Source organism: Triticum aestivum, chromosome 2A, assembly GCF_018294505.1.
Source record: "Triticum aestivum cultivar Chinese Spring chromosome 2A, IWGSC CS RefSeq v2.1, whole genome shotgun sequence".
NCBI classification, from domain to species: domain Eukaryota; kingdom Viridiplantae; phylum Streptophyta; class Magnoliopsida; order Poales; family Poaceae; genus Triticum; species Triticum aestivum.
Window position 1 is genome coordinate 433,281,166 of NC_057797.1, and position 24,077 is coordinate 433,305,242.

Here is a 24,077-nt window from a genome sequence, read left to right on the forward strand (position 1 = left end):
ATGTATGAGATTGATCATGTTCTTGTAATAGGAATCACGACTTGCATGTCGATGAGTATGACAACTGGCAGGAGCCATAGGAGTTATCTTTATTTATTGTATGACTTGCGTGTCATTGAACAATGCCATGTAATTACTTTACTTTATTGCTAACTGGTAGCCATAGTAGTAGAAGTAATAAGTTGGCGAGACAACTTCATGGAGACACGATGATGGAGATCATGATGATGGAGATCATGGTGTCATGCCGGTGACAAGATGATCATGGAGCCCCAAGATGGAGATCAAAGGAGCTATATGATATTGGCCATATCATGTCACTATTATTTGATTGCATGTGATGTTTATCATGTTTTTGCATCTTGTTTACTTAGAACGACGGTAGTAAATAAGATGATCCCTCATAATAATTTCAAGAAAGTGTCCCCCCTAACTGTGCACCGTTGTGACAGTTCGTTGTTTCGAAGCACCACGTGATGATCGGGTGTGATAGATTCGAACGTTCACATACAACGGGTGTAAGACAGATTTACACATGCAAACACTTAGGTTGACTTGACGAGCTAGCATGTACAGACATGGCCTCGGAACACAGAAGACCGAAAGGTCGAACATGAGTCGTATAAAAGATACGATCAACATGAAGATGTTCACCGATGTTGACTAGTCCGTCTCACGTGATGATCGGACACGGCCTAGTTGACTCCGATCATGTAATCACCTAGATGACTAGAGGGATGTCTATCTGAGTGGGAGTTCATAAGATGAACTTAATTATCCTGAACATAGTCAAAAAGATCTTTGCAAATTATGTCGTAAGCTCGCGCTTTAGTTCCACTATTTAGATATATTCCTAGAGAAAATATAGTTGAAAGTTGACAGTAGCAATTATGCGGACAGTAGAAAGCTTATGTCCTTAATGCACCACTTAGTGTGCTGAACCCCGAACTTCGTTTGTGGATGTTACGAACATCGGACATACATGTTTAGATAACTACGTGATAGTTCAGTTAAACGGTTTAGAATTGAGGCACCAAAGACGTTTTCGAAACATCACGGAACATATGAGATGTTTCGAGGGCTGAAATTGGGAATTCAGGCTCGTGCCCACGTCAGGAAGTATGAGACCTCTGACGATTTTCTTAGCCTGCAAACTAAGGGAGAAAAGCTCAATCGTTGAGCTTGTGCTCAGATTGTCTGAGTGCCACAATCACTCGAATCGAGTGGGAGTTGATCTTCCAGAGATAGTGATGTTTCTCCAAAGTCATTGCCACCAAGCTGCTAGATCTTCGTGATGAACTATAACATATCAGGGATAGATATGATGATCCTTGAAATATTCGCGATGTTTGACACCGCGAAAGTAGAAATCAAGAAGGAGCATCAATTGTTGATGGTTAGTGAAACCACTAGTCTCAAGAAGGGCAAGGGCAAGAAGGGATACTTCATGAAACGGCAAATTAGCTGCTGCTCTAGTGGAGAAACCCAAGGTTGAACCCAAACCCGAGACTAAGTGCTTCTGTAATAAGGGAAACAGCCACTGGAGCAGAATTACCCTAGATACTTGGTAGATGAGAAGGCTGTCGATAGAAGTATATTGGATACACATTATGTTAATGTGTACTTTACTAGTACTCCTAGTAGCACCAGGGTATTAAATACCGGTTCGGTTGCTAAGTGTTAGTAACTCGAAATAAAAAGCTACGGAATAAACGGAGACTAGCTAAAGGTGAGATGACGATATGTGTTGGAAGTATTTCCAAGGTTGATCAAATATCGTAAGCTCCCTCTACCATCAAGATTGGTGTTTGCGTTGAGCATAGACATGATTGGATTATGTCTATCGCAATACGGTTATTCATTTAAGGAGAATAATGGTTACTCTGTTTATTTGAATAATACCTTCAATGGTCTTGCACCTAAAATGAATGGTTTATTGAATCTCGATCGTAGTGATACACATGTTCAAGCCAAAAGATATAAGATAGTAATGATAGTACCACCTACTTGTGGCACTGCCACGTAAGTCATATCGGTATAAAACGCATGAAGAAGCTCCATGTTGATGGATGTTTGGACTCACTCGTTTTAAAAGGTTTGAGACATGCGAACCATGTCCATTGGTGTATGTGCATGAAGAAACTCCATGCAAATGGAACGTTTGGACTCACTTGATTTTGAATCACTTGAAACATGCAAATCATACCACATGGGCAAGATGACTGAAAGCCTCGTTTTCAGTAAAATGGAACTAGAAAGCAACTTGTTGGAAGTAATACATTTTGATGTGTGTAGTCCAATGAGTGCTGAGGCGTGTAGAGGATATCGTTATGTTCTTACTTCATAGATGATTTGAGTAGATGTTGAGTACATTTACTTGATGAATCACGAGTCTGAATTATTGAAAGGTTCAAGTAATTTCAGGGTGAAGTTGAAAGATCGTCGTGACAAGAGGATAAAATATCTATGATATGATCATAGAGATGAATATCTGAATTACGAGTTTGGCACAGAATTAAGACATTGTGGAAATTGTTTCACAACTAATACAGCCTGGAACACCATAGTGTGATGGTGTGTCCGAACATCATAACTGCACCCTATTGGATATGATGCATACCATGATGTCTCTTATCGAATTACCACGATAGTTTATGGGTTAGGCATTAGAGACAACCACATTCACTTTAAATAGGGCACCACGTAATTCCGATGAGATGACACCGTATGAACTATGGTTTAGAGAAACCTAAGCTGTCATTTCTTAAAAGTTTGGGGCTGCGACGCTTATGTGAAAAAGTTTCAGGCTGATAAGCTCGAACCCAAAGCGGATAAATGCATCTTCATAGGACACCCAAAACAGTTGGGTATACCTCCTGTCTCAGATCCGAAAGCAATAAGGGATTGTTTCTAGAATCGGGTCCTTTCTTGAGGAAAAGTTTCTCTCGAAAGAATTGAGTGGGAGGATGGTGGAGACTTGATGAGGTTGTTGAACCGTCTCTTCAACTAGTGTGTGGCAGGGCACAGGAAGTTGTTCCTGTGGCACCTACACCAATTGAAGTGGAAGCTTATGATAGTGATCATGAAACTTCAGATCAAGTCACTACCAAACCTTGTGGGATGACAAGGATGTGTACTACTTCAGAGTGGTACGTAATCCTGTCTTGGAAGTCATGTTGCTAGACAACAATGAACCTACGAGCTATGGAGAAGCGATGGTGGGCCCGGATTCCGACAAATGGCTCGAGGCCATAAAATCCGAGAGAGGATCCATGTATGAAAACAAAGTGTAGACTTTGGCAGAACGGCTCGATGGTCGTAAGGCTGTTAAGTACAGATGGATTTTAAAAGGAAGACGGACAATGATGGTAAGTATCACCATCAAGAAAGCCCGACTTGTTGTTAAGATGTTTTCCGATAAGTTCAGGGAGTTGACTACGATGAGACTTTCTCACTCGTAGCGATGCTAAGAGTCTGTTGGAATTATATTAGCGATTACTGCATTGTTTATGAAATCTTGCAGATAGGATGTCAAAAACATTGTTTTCTCAATGATTTTCTTGAGGAAAGGTTGTATGTGATACAACCGGAAGGTTTTGTCAATCCTAAAAGATGCTAATAAGTATGCAAAGCTCCAGCAATCCTTCTAAGGACTGGAGTAAGCATCTCGGAGTTGGAATGTACGCTTTGATGAGATGATCAAAGATTTTGGGTTTATACAAAGTTTATGAGAAACTTGTATTTCCAAAGAAGTGAGTGGGAGCACTATAGAATTTATGATGAGTATATGTTGTTGACATATTGTGGATCAGAAATGATGTAGAATTTCTGGAAAGCATATAGGGTTATTTGAAAAGTGTTTTTCAATAGAAAACCTGGATTAGGCTACTTGAACATTGAGCATCAAGATCTATGAGGATAGATCAAAAACGCTAAATGGTCCTTTCAAATGAGCACATACCTTGACATGATCTTGAAGGTGTTCAAGATGGATCAGTCAAGGAAGGAGTTCTTTCCTGAGTTGTAAGGTATGAAGTTAAGACTTAAAGCTCGACCACGGTAGAAGAAAGAGAAAGGACGAATGTCGTCCCCTATGCTTTTGTCATAGGCTCTATACGATATGCCATGCTGAGTACCGCACCTGGTGTGTGCCTTGCCATATGTCTGGCAAGAGGGAGGGTACAGAGGTGATCCAGGATTGGATCACTAGATAGCGGTCAAAATTATCCTTGGAGTAATAAGGACATGTTTCTCAATTATGGAGGTGATAAAGAGTTCGGCGTAAAGGGTTACATCGATGCAAGCTTTAACACCTATCTGAATGACTCTGAGTAGCAAACCGAATACGTATAGTGGAGCAACCATTTGGAATAGCTCCAAGTGGAGCGTGGAAGCAGCATTTATAATATGACCTTGAGATTTGCAAAGTCCATACGGATCTGATTGTTGCAGACCCGTTGACTAAAACCTCTCTCACAAGCAAAACATGATCAAACCCCGGAACTCATTGAGTCTTAATCACATGATGATGTGAACTAGTTTAGTGACACTAGTAAACTCTTTGGATGTTGGTCACATGGCGATGTGACCTGTGAGTGTTAATCACATGGCGATGTGAACTAGATTATTGACTCTAGTGCAAGTGGGAGACTGTTGGAAATATGCCCTAGAGGCAATAATGAATTAGTTATTATTATATTTCCTAGTTCATTATAATCGTTTATTATCCATGCTAGAATTGTATTGATAGGAAACTCATATACATGTGTGGATACATAGACAACACCATGTCCCTAGTAAGCCTCTAGTTGACTAGCTCGTTGATCAATAGATGGTTACGGTTTCCTGACCATGGACATTGGATGTCATTGATAACGGGATCACATCATTGGGAGAATGATGTGATGGACAAGACCCAATCCTAAGCCTAGCACAAAGATCGTTTAGTTCGTATGCTAAAGCTTTTCTCAATGTCAAGTATCATTTCCTTAGACCATGAGATTGTGCAACTCCCGGATACCGTACGAATACTTTGGGTGTGCCAAACGTCACAACATAACTGGGTGGCTATAAAGGTACACTACAGGTATCTCCGAAAGTGTCTGTTGGGTTGGCACGAATCGAGACTGGGATTTGTCACTCCATGTGACGGAGAGGTATCTCTGGGCCCACTCGGTAGGACATCATCATAATGTGCACAATGTGATCAAGGAGTTGATCACGGGATGATGTGTTACGGAACGAGTAAAGAGACTTGCCGGTAACGAGATTGAACAAGGTATCGGGATACCGGCGATCGAATCTCGGGAAAGTACAATACCGCTAGACAAAGGGAATTGTATACGGGATTGATCGAATCCTCGACATCGTGGTTCATCCGATGAGATCATCATGGAACATGTGGGAACCAACATGGGTATCCAGATCCCGCTGTTGGTTATTGACCGGAGAACGTCTCGGTCATGTCTGCATGGTTCCCGAACCCGTAGGGTCTACACACTTAAGGTTCGATGACGCTAGGGTTATAAAGGAAGTTTGTATGTGGTTACCGAATGTTGTTCGGAGTCCCGGATGAGATCCCGAACGTCACGAGGAGTTCCGGAATGGTCCGGAGGTAAAGATTTATATATGGTAAGTCCTGTTTTGGTCACCGGAAAAGTTTCGGGTTTTACCGGTAGTGTACCGGGACCACCGGAGGGGTTGGGGGGTCCACCAAGTGGGGCCACCAGCCCCGGAGGGCTGCATGGGCCAAGTGTGGGAGGGGACCAGCCCCAGGTGGGCTGGTGCGCCCCCCCCCCCCGCACCAAGGCCCAAGGCGCCTCCAAGAGGGAAGGGGGCAAACCCTAGGGCAGATGGGCCCTAAGGCCCACCCCAGGTGCGCCTCCCCCTCTCCCCCTTGTGGCCGCCACCCAGATGGGATCTGGGGGCTGCCGCCACCCCTAGGTAGGGAACCCTAGGTGGGGGTGCAGCCCCTCCCCTCCCCTATATATACTTGAGGTTTGGGCTGCTCAAGATACACGAGATCCTCTCCCTCTTGGCGCAGCCCTACCTCTCTTCCTCCTCGTCTCTCGTAGTGCTTGGCGAAGCCCTGCTGGAGTCCCGCGCTCCTCCACCACCACCACGCCGTTTTGCTGCTGCTGGATGGAGTCTTCCTCAACCTCTCCTTCTTCCCTTGCTGGATCAAGGCGTAGGAGACGTCACCTGGTTGAACGTGTGTTGAACACGGAGGTGCCGTCCGTTTGGCACTAGGATCATCGGTGATTTGGATCATGACGAGTACGACTCCATCAACCCCGTTCTCTTGAAAGCTTCCGCGTAGCGATCTACAAGGGTATGTAGATGCACTCTCCTTCCCTCGTTGCTGGTTTCTCCATAGATAGATCTTGGTGACACGTAGGAAAATTTTGAATTTCTGCTACGTCACCCAACACTTCTTTGCCTAAAAATAGTATTGATTCATGGAATAAGTGCAAAGATGCTTTTATCTCTAAGTATTTTACTCCCGCTAAGATCATCTCTCTTAGAAACAATATTATGAATATTAAGCAACTTGATCATGAGCATGTTGCACAAGCTTGGGAGAGGATGAAATTAATGATACGTAACTGCCCTACACATGGTTTGAATTTATGGATGATTATACAGAATTTTTATGCTGGATTGAATTTTTCTTCTAGAAATCTTTTAGATTCGGCCGCGGGAGGCACTTTTATGGAAATTAGTTTAGGAGAAGCTACCAAACTCCTAGATAATATTATGGTTAATTATTCTCAATGGCACACTGAAAGATCTACTAGTAAAAAAGTTCATGCGATAGAAGAGATTAATGTTTTGAGTGGAAAGATGGATAAACTTATGAAGTTGTTTGCTAATAAGAGTGTTTCTTCTGATCCTAATGATATGCCTTTGTCCACTTTGATTGAGAATAATAATGAATCTATGGATGTGAATTTTGTTGGTAGGAACAATTTTGGTAACAACGCGTATAGAGGAAATTTTAATTCTAGGTTGTTCCCTAGTAATTCCTCTAATAATTATGGCAATTCCTATAACAAATCTTATGGAAATTTTAATAAGATGCCTTCTGATTTTGAGACTAGTGTTAAAGAATTTATGAATTCGCAAAAGAATTTCAATGCTTTGCTCGAAGAAAAATTGCTTAAGATTGATGAGTTGGCTAGGAACGTGGATAGAATATCTCTTGATGTTGATTCTTTGAAACTTAGATCTATTCCACCTAAGCATGATATCAATAAGTCTCTCAAAGCCATGAGAATTTCCATTGAGGAGTGCAAAGAAAGAACCGCTAGGATGCGTGCTAAAAAAGATTGCTTTGTGAAAGCGTGTTCTTCCAGTTTTGATGATAATAATGATGAAGATTTAAAAGTGATTGATGTGTCTCCTATTAAATCTTTGTTTTCCAATATGAATCTTGATAAAGATGGAACTGGAGACGAGTCAACTTTAGTTAAAAGGCATCCCAATGATTCGGAGTTTTTAGAGCTTGATGCAAAAATTGGTAAAGGTGGGATTGAAGAGGTCAAAACTTTACATAGCAATGAACCCACTATTTTGGATTTCAAGGAATTTAATTATGATAATTGATCTTTGATAGATTGTATTTCCTTGTTGCAATCTGTGCTAAATTCTCCTCATGTTTATGATCAAAATAAAGCTCTTACCAAACACATCGTTGATGCTTTAATGCAATCCCATAACAAAAGCTTGAACTAGAAGTTTCTATCCCTAGAAAACTTTATGATGAGTGGGAATCTAAATTAAGATTAAAGATTATGAATGCTATGCTTTATGTGATCTGGGTGCTAGTGTTTCCACAATTCCAAAAACTTTGGGTGATGTGCTAGGTTTCCGTGAATTTGATGATTGTTCTTTAAATTTGCGTCTTGAGGATTCCACCATTAAGAAACCTATGGGAAGGATTAATGATGTTCTTATTGTTGAAAATAGGAATTATGTGCCCGTAGATTTCATCGTTCTTGGTATAGATTGCAATCCTACATGTCCTATTATTCTTGGTAGACCTTTCCTTTGAACGATTGGTGCAATTATTGACATAAAAGAAGGAAATATTAGATTCCAGTTTCCGTTAAGGAAAGGCATGGAACACTTTACTAGAAAGAAAATTAAATTACCTTATGAATCTATTATGAGAGCCACTTATGGATGGCATACCAAAGATGACAATACCTAGATCTATTCTTATTTTTGTGCCTAGCTAGGGGCGTTAAAAGATAGCGCTTGTTGGGAGGCAACCCAATTTCATTTTTGTTCCTTGCTTTTTGTTCCTGTTTAGAAATAAATAAATCATCTATCCTCTGTTATGATTTTTTATGTTTTAATTAGTTTTTGTGCCAAGTAAAGCCTTTAGGATCTTCTTGGGTGATTGTTATTTGATCTTGCTGAAAAAACAGAAAGTATGCGCTCATGATAATAATTTTAATTTTTTTTACCAGAGAGGGATAAAATACCAATTCAAACTGCAGTAGATCAATATACAAATTATTTAGGACTTCCTAATTTCTCAGGATTTTTGGAGTTACAGAAGTATTCCAAACCTACAGATTGCTACAGACTGTTCTATTTTTGACAGATTATGTTTTTCATGTGTTGTTTGCTTATTTTGATGAATCTATGGCTAGTATAGGGGGGTATGAACCATAGAGAAGTTGGAATACAGTAGGTTTAACACCAATATAAATAAAGAATGAGTTCATTATAGTACCTTAAAGTGGTGGTTTGTTTTCTTATACTAACGGAGCTCATGAGATTTTCTGTTGAGTTCTGTGTTGTGAAGTTTTCAAGTTTTTGGGTAAAGATTTGATGGATTTTGGAACAAGGAGTGGCAAGAGCCTAATCTTGGGGATGCCCAAGGAACCCCAAGGTAAAATTCAAGGACAACCAAAAGCTTAAGCTTGGGGATGCCCCGGAAGGCATCCCCTCTTCCGTCTTCGTCTATCGGTAACTTTACTCGAGGCTATATTTTTATTCACCACATGATATGTGTTTTACTTGGAGCGTCTTGTATGATTTTAGTCTTTGATTTTTAGCTTACCAAAATCATACTTGCAGTACACACCGTTTGGAGAGACACACATGAATGGGAATTTATTAGAATACTCTATGTGCTTCACTTATATCTTTTGAGCTAGATAATTTTGATCTAGTGCTTAACTTATATCTTTTTAGAGCACTGTAGCGACCCGACTCGGTAAGAGTCGAAGTCTCTGTGCTTACCGTGCTAGTCCCTGGATCGACTTGCTAGCACACACAGTACTCGATGAAATAACAGAAATAACACACATCTCTTTATTACATCAATAGTCCAGGAGCAATACATTTATTACCAAATAGGGCATAGAGCCAATAAACAAATACTGCGGAAGCAAAGTAGTAAATGAGTCCAACTCCACGAGCAAGGTTGAGTGTAGAACATCGACCTATCGCACCTTAATCCTCGTCGGATATATCTGCAACGTGATAAGTTGCAGCCATATAGGTCAGTACATTGAATGTACTGGCAAGTCACATCATAAGTGTAATGAACCTACTTGTACATGCAATTTGGCTGGTGGAAAGCTCTAAGTTTAATTTTTGCATAAAGCTAGTTTTTCCCTATTAGAAAAGATGTTATTCTACTACTACACATTTGCATAGGATGAGTTGGCAAACCCAACTCCATCCGTTCCCAAGTTTCATTTAAATCCCAACTGTTTAATTAAAGGTGAGGAGATCTCCCAGCATTTTCACTACTAGAAGCTCAAGATGTCCGTAACCGGGGACACGGCTAATCGATTAGGTTGACACTCTGCAGAGGTTGCGCACTTTTCCCCACAAGACTCGACCACCTCCATGATCGGAAGATCGAGACATAGTCTTTCGAAAATGCTCCCCCTTAACCCACGGATAGGCCGGTACACCTACATCCTTCTACATCTGCTAGCCCATCCCGGAAGGGGTCACACTAACTACTCAACTAAGCCAGAGCCCATATTGGCTTGTGGCTGCACACGTAAGCTTCTAGACATGAGAATACGATTGATCTCTTTGAGCCTGAGCGGACGGTCCACTAGTGGTGCACCACCATGGATTTCCCATGCGTGCCCCACTGTACTTCGCCACCATTCCATCAAGTTTCCGCCCAGGTAGTTCATTAATTATCTTAGGTCCTACTTACTACATTGTTACTCATACTTTACAATGTTCACTCCCCAATCCACGTCTACTTAGCGAAGCAACATAATGTAAAACGATGGCGACAATGTCATATGGTTCAGACCTACCTCAATGAACTACTGGGTGAAAAGCATAGTCATGCGGCATCAATTCCTACCATGCAGTCCTACCGCAAAGAACTAAGTGCATAAAAAAAACATAGGTAAGGAAACATGATCAAGATGCAACTTGCCTTGGTACTGCTGGTTGAACTCTAAAGACTGAAAATATTCTGCTTCGCACTCCGGGCAATCTATCGCAAAGGAGATAAACAAACATAAACAAACATTCAAGAGAACCAAGAAGAACATGCAAAGCAAAAGTCTCGGAAAAACCAAATGAACAAACATCACACTTAACTAGCATGAAAAATATTCTAGATGCAAAACAACATAGGCCTATGGTTCAAAGAGTGATGTGAACTATAGTGCGTACTATGCATACTAGTAAAAATATTAATGGGCAGATTCTAGTGTGTGAAAATTATTGTGACAAAGGTCCAGGTGATAGGGTTTGGCTACGGTGACAAAGTGCAAAAAGAATCAACTTAATCGGAGTTACGGTTTGGGAGATATGGCCATTTGAAGTTCAAATTCAAATCTGAATAAATTCAAATTTGAATCTGTCAAAAGTTTGCAAAAAGGATACCACTGGATAGATCTAAACAATACGAAGAATTTGCCGCTGGTTTCATCGAGTTTGGATCTACGGTTAAAAAGTTGTGGCTACGCGAAGTTTAGGGACTAATCTGCTAATTACAGGGACTAAACAGAGAAGAAAACCATCGCAAACAAGTCCCTAGCCACGTGGTGGCTCGTGGCTGGCCGAGCAGCGTCCGCTGCGGAGGTTATACGGCGAACGGCCGCTAAATAAGGAAAACAGTGGCGGCGGCTAACTAAAGAAAAACCGACGCTCGGTTTAAATAAAACCGGCCGGTCTAAGGGAACCGCGGTTAACCGCGTACCTCTTCGCAAAATAAAAAAAAACCGAACCTAATCTAATCTGGACCGTTGGGGTCCGATCTAACGGGCGAGGGTGGGGCGGCGGCTTACAGTGGGCTGGAGGTGGTGGCCGGCGACGACGAAGACGGCGGCGCGGCGTCGGTGGCGGAGGGGACGGCGGCTACGGCGGTCCTCGGCGTCGGGGAAGAAGACGGGGAGGTGCGGCGCGTCGAGGGCGTCGCGAAGGTGGTGGCGGCGTGCGTCGGCGACGTCCGGACGGGGCGGGGCGAGGACGGCGGGGCTCGGAGCTCCGGCGAGATGCGAACGGCGACGACGAGCGGTAGGGGCGGCGTGGGAAGATGCGGGACGGCGAGGATGGAAGAGGGGGTCTTGGCCTTTATATAGGCGAGGGGAGGGCGTCGGGGAGCAGCGGGATAAGCTCTATCCCGAGAGCTTCGGCCGGCGGGTTCGGGAGTGCGTGCGCGTGCTCATCCTGCGGGAGAAGCGGGAGGTTGGGGAAGATGAGGTGGAGCGGGGCCCACCAGTCAGTGGCGGCGGCGGCAGCGAGCGAGGGCGGGCGCGGGCGGTCGACCGGGCGGAAGGCGTCGGGCGCTGGGGCTGGCCTGGGGCCGAATGGCCAGTGGGCTGGCTGGCCTGGCGCGCTGGCTAGGCGCGCGCGTCCCTGGGCCGAACTGGTTTCGGTCCAGGCGGGTGAGTGCGTGCGTGTGTTTTTTTTAAACAGAACACTAAAGTGGTCATAATTAATTCAAAAGAATTAATAAAAACACCACAATAATTTATAAAATAACTATGCAATATTTAAATCCTAATGAACATTAACTTAAGCACAGAACATTTTGAAAATATTTCCTAATGCAATTAATGCACTTTTTGCAGATAAAATAAATACCAAATAAACTCCAAAACTTCAAATAGTATTCAAAATAAAATTTCCCACTCTTTTATATTTTGAGGAAGTCATCTTATCCCCTCTCATTTGTTTTTCTCGAGTGGAAAATATTATTTGAATATTTTTTTAAAAACTCCAAAAATGCAAAGAAATATGATATGCATTGAATGATTCTATTAACATCCGAATTTAATAAAAATTGGGATGTTACAAACCTACCCCCCTTAAGATGAATCTCGTCCTCGAGATTCGGGTTGGCCAGCAAAAAGGTGTGGATGGTCCTGCCTGAGATCTTCTTCTCTTTCCCAGGTAGCTTCCTCCTCGGTGTGGTGACTCCACTGAACTTTGCAGAACCTGATGATCTTGGTTCGAGTGATCCTCTCTGCAGTCTCAAGAATCTTAATAGGCTTCTCCTCATAAGTCAGATCGCTCTCTAACTGAATTGCCTCGAGTGGCACTGTATCCCTCAAAGGAATATCCGCCATCTCTGCATGACACTTCTTCAGCTGGGAAACATGGAACACATCATGAACTCCTGTCAAAGCCTCTGGTAATTCCAACTGGTATGCAACCTCTCCTCTGCGTTCCAGAACTCTGTATGGTCCCACAAATCGTGGTGCTAACTTTCCTTTGACTCCAAATCTCTTAATACCTCGAAGTGGAGACACTCGAAGATATGCTCTATCTCCCACTTCATAGATCACTTCCTTGCGTTTAGCATCAGCATAACTTTTCTGCCTTGACTGGGCTATCTTAAGTCTGTCACGAATCAACTTGACCTTCTCCTCTGAATCCCTGATCAAATCAGGTCCAAATAATTTGCGATCTCCAACTCCATTCCACATCAAAGGTGTCCTGCATTTCCTGCCATACAATGCCTCGAAAGGGGCCATCTGCAAACTGGCTTGGTAGCTGTTGTTGTACGAGAACTCTGCGTAGGGTAAGTTATCATCCCAACTAGACCCATAGTCTAGCGCACAAGCTCTCAGCATGTCCTCCAGAATCTGATTGACTCTCTCTGTCTGCCCATCAGTCTGTGGATGGAAGGCTGTACTAAACTCTAGCCTGGTACCCAAAGTTTCATGCAACTGATTCCAAAACTTTGAGGTAAACTGTGTTCCTCTATCTGATACGATGCTCCTCGGAACTCCATGCAGACATACAATCCTGGTCATATATATCTTTGCCAGCTTAGCACTTGTATAGGTGGTCTTCACTGGAATGAAGTGAGCAACCTTGGTCAAACGATCCACTATCACCCAAATGGAATCATAACCTGAACGGGTCCTGGGTAACCCCGTGATAAAGTCCATACCAAGTTTATCCCATTTCCAATCAGGTATTGGCAACGGCTGAAGTAAACCTGCTGGTTTCTGATGCTCTGCCTTTACTCTCTGACATACATCACATATTGCCACATACTCGGCAATCTCTCTCTTCATTCCGGCCCACCAAAAACTTTCCTTCAAGTCCAAATACATCTTGGTGTTGCCTGGGTGTATCGAATATGGTGAGTCATGAGCCTCCTGAAGAATCAACTTCCTGATCTCTGGATCATTGGGTACACAAATCCGTTGCTCAAACCATATGGTTCCATTTTCATCCTCACGGAATCCTTTTGCTTTCCCTTTTCTCATCATTTCCTTTATCTCAGCAATACCTTGGTCCAACTTCTGGGCTTCTCTGATTCTTCCCAACAAGGTGGACTGTACCTCGAGTGCGGCAACATAACCTCTTGGAACTATTTCTAACTGAAGGTCTCTAAGCTCATCACATAACTCCTGAGGTAAATCTCCTGCTGTAAGGGTGTTAACGTAACTCTTACGGCTCAAAGCATCCGCCACAACATTGGCTTTTCCTGGATGATAATGCAGACTCATGTCATAATCCTTTATAAGTTCCAACCATCTCCTTTGCCTGAGATTCAACTCCTTCTGCGTGAAAATGTACTTCAAACTCTTGTGATCCGTGTAAACATCACAACGATTCCCAATAAGATAGTGTCTCCATGTCTTGAGTGCATGCACAACGGCTGCTAACTCCAAGTCATGCGTGGCATAGTTCAACTCATGAGGTCGAAGCTGTCGTGAAGCATAAGCTACAACTTTTCCCTCCTGCATAAGAACACCTCCAAGTCCCTGACGTGAAGCATCACAATACACCTGAAAGTCCTTGTGTACGTCAGGTAGGATTAGCACTGGGGCTGTAACCAAACGCTTCTTCAACTCTTGAAAGCTGGCTTCACACTCTTCAGTCCAAACGAACTTGGTGTCCTTCTTCAACAACGTTGTCATGGGCCTTGCAATCTTAGAGAAATTTTCAATAAATCTCCGGTAATATCCTGCAAGTCCAAGGAAACTGCGAATCTCGCCAACTGTGGTGGGTGCATTCCATTCTGTGACTGACTCTACCTTGGTAGGGTCCACTGCAATCCCTTCACCTGACACAACATGTCCAAGGAATCCGACTTCCTTGAGCCAAAACTCACACTTGCTGAACTTGGCATAAAGTTGATGTTCTCTGAGCTTCTCCAGAACCAAGCGCAGATGTTCAGTGTGTTCCTCCTCATTCTTGGAGAAAACCAATATGTCATCAATGAATACCACAACGAACTTATCCAAGAACTCCATGAACACCTTGTTCATCATGCTCATAAAATAGGCAGGGGCATTAGTCAAACCAAAGGACATGACTGTATACTCATAAAGCCCATACCTTGTAGTAAAAGCTGTCTTGGGTATATCCTTCTCACGGATCTTCAATTGGTGATAACCCGATCGAAGATCGATCTTGGAGAAAACACTAGCTCCTTCTAGCTGGTCAAACAAGTCATTGATCATCGGTAGGGGATACTTGTTCTTGATGGTCACCTCGTTCAAAGAGCGGTAATCCACACACATCCTCAAGGTTCCATCCTTCTTCTCTACTAAGAGTACTGGGGCTCCCCAAGGTGATGAACTCGGGCGAATATACCCTTTCTCTAGCAACTCCTTAATCTGTTTCTTGACTTCCTCCAAATCATTAGCGGGCATCCGATACGGCCTCTTGGAGATAGGTCCTGTACCTGGCAGCAACTCAATCAAAAACTCAATCTCCCGATCTGGCGGCATACCTGGTAACTCCTCCGGAAATACATCGGGATAATCCTTCACCACTGGTACTTCTTCCTGGACAACTCCCGTAAGAGAGTTCACCTGAGTCCTCTTAGGCTTAAGCCTGGATACATACTTGATCCTCTTCTTCTCTGGGGTGGTGAGAAAAATCGATCTACTAGCACAATCGATGGTCCCCTCATACTTGGACATCCAATCCATCCCTAGGATTACATCCAACCCTTGTGACTCTAGTATGATCATATCCGTAGGGAAAACATGTCCCCCTATGTTCAAAGGCAACTGGAAACATCCCTGACTAGCCATAGACTCGGCTCCTGGGGAACTCACTAGAATGGGTGCCTTAAGAGCTACGGTAGGCAACTTATGTCTATCCACGAATCCCCTCGATATGAATGAATGCGATGCACCAGTGTCAAAAAGAATGAGTGCTGGAAATAAATTAACCAAGAACTTACCAATCACTGCGTCAGGCTGTTCATAGACCTCTTCCACATTGACATGATTCACATGCCCCTTAGTGAAAGGATTAGGCTTCTTGCCTCCAGAATTCCCATTGCCATTTCCATTTCCATTCTGCGCCTCAGGACACTCATTGGAGTAGTGCCCTGTCTTCTTGCATTTGAAGCAAGTGATGTGACTCAGATCTTTCTTCATTGGTGTAGAAGAGTTGAAATGCTGCTGGTTGCCATTCCCTCCATTGCCATTTCCATGCTTGTGACCATGGTGGTTGTGTCCATTTCCTCCATGCTGAATGTGGCCTCCATGGTTATGATGATTCCCTCCAAACTTGCTAGTTCCTGATCCAGAACTTCCTGAGTACTGGCTATAGCGGGGTTTTTGTTGAACTCCGGAGTTATACTTCCCATGACCGTACTTTCTCTTACGATTCTCCATCTGCTGGTGCTTGCCCTCGAGAATGGTAGCCTTATCAACCAACTCCTGATAGTTCGCAAAGGTCACCACAGTCAACTGAACTCCCAACTCATCGTTTAGTCCCTCCAGAAACTTCTCCTGCTTGGCTGCATCAGTGGCCACGTCCCCTGGTGCATAACGGGCCAACTTACTGAACTCCTCAGCATACTGGGATACCGTGCGTCCTCCCTGGCGCAAGCTGCGGAACTCCTTCTTCTTCAGACTCATGGCTCCAGCTGAGACATGAGCAGTGCGGAATGCCTGCTGGAACTGAGTCCAAGTCACATTCTCCAAGGGGTATGTGGTGGTGTAGTTCTCCCACCAAGCAGCGGCCGGGCCATCCAGCTGATGGGCGGCAAACTTCACCTTCTCAGCATCATTGCATCCTGCCGTGGCTAGCTCCCTTCCTATCTTGCGGAGCCAGTCATCTGCGACGATTGGCTCCGTGCTGCTGGAGAACACGGGTGGTTTCAGCCTCAGAAAACGGGTAAGACTATCAACTGGGGGTGGCGGCGGTGGGTTGTTGTTGTTCTGGTTCTGGTTCTGAATGAGCATCTGCATAAGAGCATTCTGCTGCTGGATCAATTGCGTGAGCTCCGGCGGAAAGTTGAATTCGGGGTCACGTCTTGAAGGCATCTGATGGGTTTAGAGTGGATGAGAAGTCAGAAGAGAATAAGGCCTAGGGAGTAAAATCATACTACCCATATGCACATGATAGCAATAAAACTTCAAATCACTCCAATTCAATTTCACTCAAAGGGGTTCACATGAACAATCAAACCTAAGGTAAGCCATGTCACAAGATTTGACAAGGTCTCACAAATGAAATAAAACTAATCGGATAACGAAATCAAATTTCTAACTCTCATGGTGGTATAAAATCTAACTCTCGTCGGATGAAGACCAGTCAACCATGTTGACATCAGGTGTCCTTGCATCACTGTCGGTGTCATCATCTCTAAGCTCATCACCCTGGTCCTTGTCCTGGCTGACATAGGCACCATACGAGTGATCCTCCTGAATGTTTTCTCCCTCATCCAGCTTCTCCTCGGCCTCCTCAAGCTCAAGCTTCAGATCGTTGATCTTCTCCTGTAGTGCGTCCAGCTCTCCCTCATGCTCGATGCGAGCGTCTTGGAGTTCCTCCTCGAGATCGGCCTTGCGAGTCATGAGGTTCTTGATGACGATCATGTTGTCAGACAGCTCCAGCTCCATCATACGAATGTGATCCTCCATGTCCTGGATATGGGATGCTATCGTCTCGTCCTCCAGGGTACGCACCACATCTCCTTTTGCGTCACGGCGTCCGTACATCACGAAGGAGGTCCTCTTGAGGTCTTCGTCATACTCCTCCCGAATGCGTCCGAGAGCAATGTGAGCAGCGATGCCCCTGCCCAAGCCCCATGTTGCAGTATCCACATGGAAATCAATGGGCTTGGTGCGGTTTCCGAGGATGCGTCCGGGGATATGGGCATCGATCCTCCAACATGTCTCCTCGGGCAGGGTGGCGGTGAAGGTTCCAGTGAATGTGGGAAGCCCAATCTTCAGGTGCTTCACGATCTTCACCAGCTGCCGTCCAAAAGGCATGGTCTCATCGGGCTGCTCAAACTCGACAATGGCGGACGACATCTAAATTTTGAAAGAGGGAAGAAATTAGTACAGAAGTAAAGAAGGTACGAGACCAAAGGATATATAGGGAAGGTGAAAAATAAAGTTTTATCCTATGGCTTTTCCATTTTCTAGGGGTCGCGTCCTACAGTCAACGTGTGCTCTGATACCATCTTGTAGCGACCCGACTCGGTAAGAGTCGAAGTCTCTGTGCTTACCGTGCTAGTCCCTGGATCGACTTGCTAGCACACACAGTACTCGATGAAATAACAGAAATAACACACATCTCTTTATTACATCGATAGTCCAGGAGCAATACATTTATTACCAAATAGGGCATAGAGCCAATAAACAAATACTGCGGAAGCAAAGTAGTAAATGAGTCCAACTCCACGAGCAAGGTTGAGTGTAGAACATCGACCTATCGCACCTTAATCCTCGTCGGATATATCTACAACGTGATAAGTTGCAGCCATATAGGTCAGTACATTGAATGTACTGGCAAGTCACATCATAAGTGTAATGAACCTACTTGTACATGCAATTTGGCTGGTGGAAAGCTCTAAATTTAATTTTTGCATAAAGCTAGTTTTTCCCTATTAGAAAAGATGTTATTCTACTACTACACATTTGCATAGGATGAGTTGGCAAACCCAACTCCATCCGTTCCCAAGTTTCATTTAAATCCCAACTGTTTAATTAAAGGTGAGGAGATCTCCCAGCATTTTCACTACTAGAAGCTCAAGATGTCCGTAACCGGGGACACGGCTAATCGATTAGGTTGACACTCTGCAGAGGTTGCGCACTTTTCCCCACAAGACTCGACCACCTCCATGATCGGAAGATCGAGACATAGTCTTTCGAAAATGCTCCCCCTTAACCCACGGATAGGCCGGTACACCTACATCCTTCTACATCTGCTAGCCCATCCCGGAAGGGGTCACACTAACTACTCAACTAAGCCAGAGCCCATATTGGCTTGTGGCTGCACACGTAAGCTTCTAGACATGGGAATACGATTGATCTCTTTGAGCCTGAGCGGACGGTCCACTAGTGGTGCACCACCATGGATTTCCCATGCGTGCCCCACTGTACTTCGCCACCATTCCATCAAGTTTCCGCCCAGGTAGTTCATTAATTATCTTAGGTCCTACTTACTACATTGTTACTCATACTTTACAATATTCACTCCCCAATCCACGTCTACTTAGCGAAGCAACATAATGTAAAACGATGGCGACAATGTCATATGGTTCAGACCTATCTCAATGAACTACTGGGTGAAAAGCATAGTCATGCGGCATCAATTCCTACCATGCAGTCCTACCGCAAAGAACTAAGTGCATAATAAAAAAAACATAGGTAAGGAAACATGATCAAGATGCAACTTGCCTTGGTACTGCTGGTTGAACACTAAAGACTGAAAATATTCTGCTTCGCACTCCGGGCAATCTATCGCAAAGGAGATAAACAAACATAAACAAACATTCAAGAGAACCAAGAAGAACATGCAAAGCAAAAGTCTCGGAAAAACCAAATGAACAAACATCACACTTAACTAGCATGAAAAATATTCTAGATGCAAAACAACATAGGCCTATGGTTCAAAGAGTGATGTGAACTATAGTGCGTACTATGCATACTAGTAAAATATTAATGGGCAGATTCTAGTGTGTGAAAATTATTGTGACAAAGGTCCAGGTGATAGGGTTTGGCTACGGTGACAAAGTGCAAAAAGAATCAACTTAATCGGAGTTACGGTTTGGGAGATATGGCCATTTGAAGTTCGAATTCAAATCTGAATAAATTCAAATTTGAATCTGACAAAAGTTTGCAAAAAGGATACCACTGGATAGATCTAAACAATACGAAGAATTTGCCGTTGGTTTCATCGAGTTTGGATCTACGGTTAAAAAGTTGTGGCTACGCGAAGTTTAGGGACTAATCTGCTAATTACAGGGACTAAACAGAGAAGAAAACTATCGCAAACAAGTCCCTGGCCACGTGGTGGCTCGTGGCTGGCCGAGCAGCGTCCGCTGCGGAGGCTATACGGCGAACGGCCGCTAAATAAGAAAAACAGTGGCGGCGGCTAACTAAAGAAAAACCGACGCTCGGTTTAAATAAAACCGGCCGGTCTAAGGGAACCGCGGTTAACCGCGTACCTCTTCGCAAAATAAAAAAAAACCGAACCTAATCTAATCTGGACCGTTGGGGTCCGATCTAACGGGCGAGGGTGGGGCGGCGGCTTACAGTGGGCTGGAGGTGGTGGCCGGCGACGACGAAGACGGCGGCGCGGCGTCGGTGGCGGAGGGGACGGCGGCTACGGCGGTCCTCGGCGTCGGGGAAGAAGACGGGGAGGTGCGGCGCGTCGAGGGCGTCGCGAAGGTGGTGGCGGCGTGCGTCGGCGACGCCCGGACGGGGCGGGGCGAGGACGGCGGGGCTCGGAGCTCCGGCGAGATGCGAACGGCGACGACAAGCGGTAGGGGCGGCGTGGGAAGATGCGGGACGACGAGGATGGAAGAGGGGGTCTTGGCCTTTATATAGGCGAGGGGAGGGCGTCGGGGAGCAGCGGGATAAGCTCTATCCCGAGAGCTTCGGCCGGCGGGTTCGGGAGTGCGTGCGCGTGCTCATCCTGCGGGAGAAGCGGGAGGTTGGGGAAGATGAGGTGGAGCGAGGCCCACCAGTCAGTGGCGGCGGCGGCAGCGAGCGAGGGCGGGCGCGGGCGGTCGACCGGGCGGAAGGCGTCGGGCGCTGGGGCTGGCCTGGGGCCGAATGGCCAGTGGGCTGGCTGGCCTGGCGCGCTGGCTAGGCGCGCGCGTCCCTGGGCCGATCTGGTTTCGGTCCAGGCGGGTGAGTGCGTGCGTGTGTTTTTTTTAAACAGAACGCTAAAGTGGTCATAATTAATTCAAAAGAATTAATAAAAACACCACAATAATTTATAAAATAACTATGCAATATTTAAAGCCTAATGAACATTAACTTAAGCACAGAACATTTTGAAAATATTTCCTAATGCAATTAATGCACTTTTTGCAGATAAAATAAATACCAAATAAACTCCAAAACTTCAAATAATATTCAAAATAAAATTTCCCACTCTTTTATATTTTGAGGAAGTCATCTTATCCCCTCTCATTTTTTTTTCTCGAGTGGAAAATATTATTTGAATATTTTTTTAAAAACTCCAAAAATGCAAAGAAATATGATATGCATTGAATGATTCTATTAACATCCGAATTTAATAAAAATTGGGATGTTACAAGCACGGTGGTGGTTTAATTTTGTAGAAATTATTGATCTCTCACGCTTCACTTATATTATTTGAGAGTCTTTTAGAACAACATGGTAATTTGCTTTGGTTATGAAATTAGTCCTAATATGATAGGCATCCAAGATGGGTATAATAAAAACTTTCATATAAAGTGCATTGAATACTATGAGAAGTTTGATACTTGATGATTGTTTTGAGATATGAAGATGGTAATATTAGAGTCATGCTAGTTGAGTAGTTGTGAATTTGAAATACTTGTATTAAAGTTTGTGATTCCTGTAGCATGCACGTATGGTGAATCATTATGTGATGAAGTCGAAGCATGATTTATTTATTGATTGTCTTCCTTATGAGTGGCGGTCGGGGACGAGCGATGGTCTTTTCCTACCAATCTATCCCCCTAGGAGGATGCGCGTAGTATTTTGTTTCAATAACTAATAGATTTTCACAATAAGTATGCACTACTGCAGGATGCTACTAACGTGACACTTCGATCATAGACCCTTCGAGAAACTGTGTGCGCTGCCATAATTGCAAACAGTGCTGTATGAAAACCGTCAGAAACGTATAAAACGTTTGTGATGACGGATGCATGAAACACGGTTCAGGTTTTAGTTGCTTGTGCGATGAAGGGCATACGATTCAGTTCAATTAACTGTTTGCGATGAGGAGGAACAAAAGAAACGGGCAGCCAGATGAAGGCGTGTGCGATACACAACATATAGCTCAATCGGATGAACTCTTTGTGATTAGGCAACACAAAAGAAACGGGCAGCCAGATGAAGGTATGTGTGATATACAACATACGGTTCACTCGGATGAACTATTTGTGATTGGGAAACACAAAAGAAACGGTTAGCCAGATCAAGGTGTGTGGGATATACGGCATGCGGTTCACTTGGATGAACTGTTAGCATTGACACAAGAGTACAGAAACGGTTCAACTTAACAAGACGTGTGTGTTGTGCTATGGGATTGCATGCGGTTCACTCGACCCTTGTCGTCAATGTGTTACCTCTGTGGCAACCGTTCGCTCCCCAGGCGCCTCTTCGTGTACCGTGGCAACCATCCACTGACTCTTCACCTTTCCCTCTCGATTTGGAACTGCTGTCGCACGCTAGCTCTTCCTCCCTCCCCCATTTGCCTTCACCCTTCCTTCTGCAATTGTTGATCATCTTCTCCATGGAGGGAACAAGCCGGAAACGACCCTGTTATTCTTGCCCCGATCTGAATGATGATGCGGTGGAGGAACTCATTGATCGGTGTGATGTCATCACCTAGGCTAGCATGGCAGGTTCGTTCAAGACCATTCTCGACTCAACTAATAACATCATTACATGGAACCCAAGGGTCCAGGAGCGGTTTGACCTCCCCTATCTTCTTCGCTGTGACCCTGCTGACTGGCGCGGGGATGAGGGAAGCCTTGCCTTGTGTAAGTTGATGCCGCTTGATAATGATACGTATGATGTTAAGATGCCATCGCTTGAGGGCAAGGCTTGGGCAGGCGCAAATGGAGATTGGGTTGTTTATATTGGGTACAACTTCGAGTGGGAACTTGTGAATGTGTACACTCGTCAGTGGGTTCCACTTCCAAAAATCTCAGACTATCCAGAGGTTGAGCACACAGATGGTCTACGTTAGTTCAAATACGATCATGGTAACTGTCGTCTACGAAAGATAGCAATTTGTCGAGTTCCCAACCGCTCTTGGGATTACACGAACTATGAAGTTGTTGCTATCTTCGACAAGCTTGTTGCCTTCCTTACTTCCACGCCTCAATGGATATTGCTCAAAAATCAGTTTCTATACACGGATGAGTACTGTGATGCAATTCAATACGAGGATCTTGTGTTTGTTGCCACCACTCGTGGCACTGTTTTTGCATGGAATCCTCATGATTTCGGTACCTTTGTCTTCCACCGTAATTATAATTGTTTCATCCACATGCATGCGGGTTAGCTAGTTTCCCTTTACTAATTAACCTTCTTGTGTTTCCAAGGTCCTGTGGACATTCCACCACCTATACTTGAAAATTTTATTCACGAGCATGAGGACAAGCAGGACCCATATACTCAGTGGCGCCTGGCAACTTATTCCGATGGATCACCTCTTCTTATCTGTATACGGGGCTCTGTTGATGTTACTAAGGAAGTAGGTGTTGTCTCGTATGATCGCACTCTTTGGACCTATTCCAATATCCGTTGTAGGGTACTCAGGATGGATACTGGTGTACTAGCGCCAACACATTCTCCCTGGTTCAGTATTGAAACTCTTGGAGGGAACTCGCTCTTCCTAGGACAAAACTATCCAATGATGGTGGAAGGCGATCCAACTGCTGTTGACACAACGTTACTACCATTTATGAGAAGCAACTGTATCTATACCTCGGACATTACTATGCTTCCCTACCATCCCAATATGGGTATTGAAATAGGCCGCTTGAGCCTGGATGATCAGTCCTGCGTTGGTCTCGAGATTGACAGTAGCTGGTCCTTCCCAGAGAAACAGTTCCAGTTTAAAGCAAGCATTTCCAACGCCGACGAGTGGTTGAGCTGAAGTTCATTTCATCGCTTTGTTATTTGTTGTGTGAGAAAAACTTTACTAGAATGTTTTGTTGGAAATGATCTATAATCCAACGTGTATCCTCGTTGTCGTTGTGGGTTGATGACTTGTTGTATGTAATCAGTGGTACATTTGCATATGCGTCCATGAACTCATACCTGCTAGTGGTGTCCATATGAACAGTGTTAGTGATTTTAGTTGAAAAAATTAGATAGTGCTAGTGATTTGTAGCTGCATATTTTGACAAATCGCAGTGTTACAAGGTTGACAAATGGCAATGTTACTAGATAAACAAATGTCAATCTTTCCGGTTTGAGAAATGGCAACATACCCAAAATGATAGATATGCAAATCTTACCCAATTGTTTGTACGTGGTTGCACACGGGTCATGCAAAACAACCGTTTGTGTTGAAGGGATGCAGAAATCCTACTCGGCACATTTTCCCTTGGCTTCCTGGGGAAGCTATCGGTTTGCATATGGGTGTTCTAACTAAAATTTTTGCGATGAGTATTTTATATTTAAAAA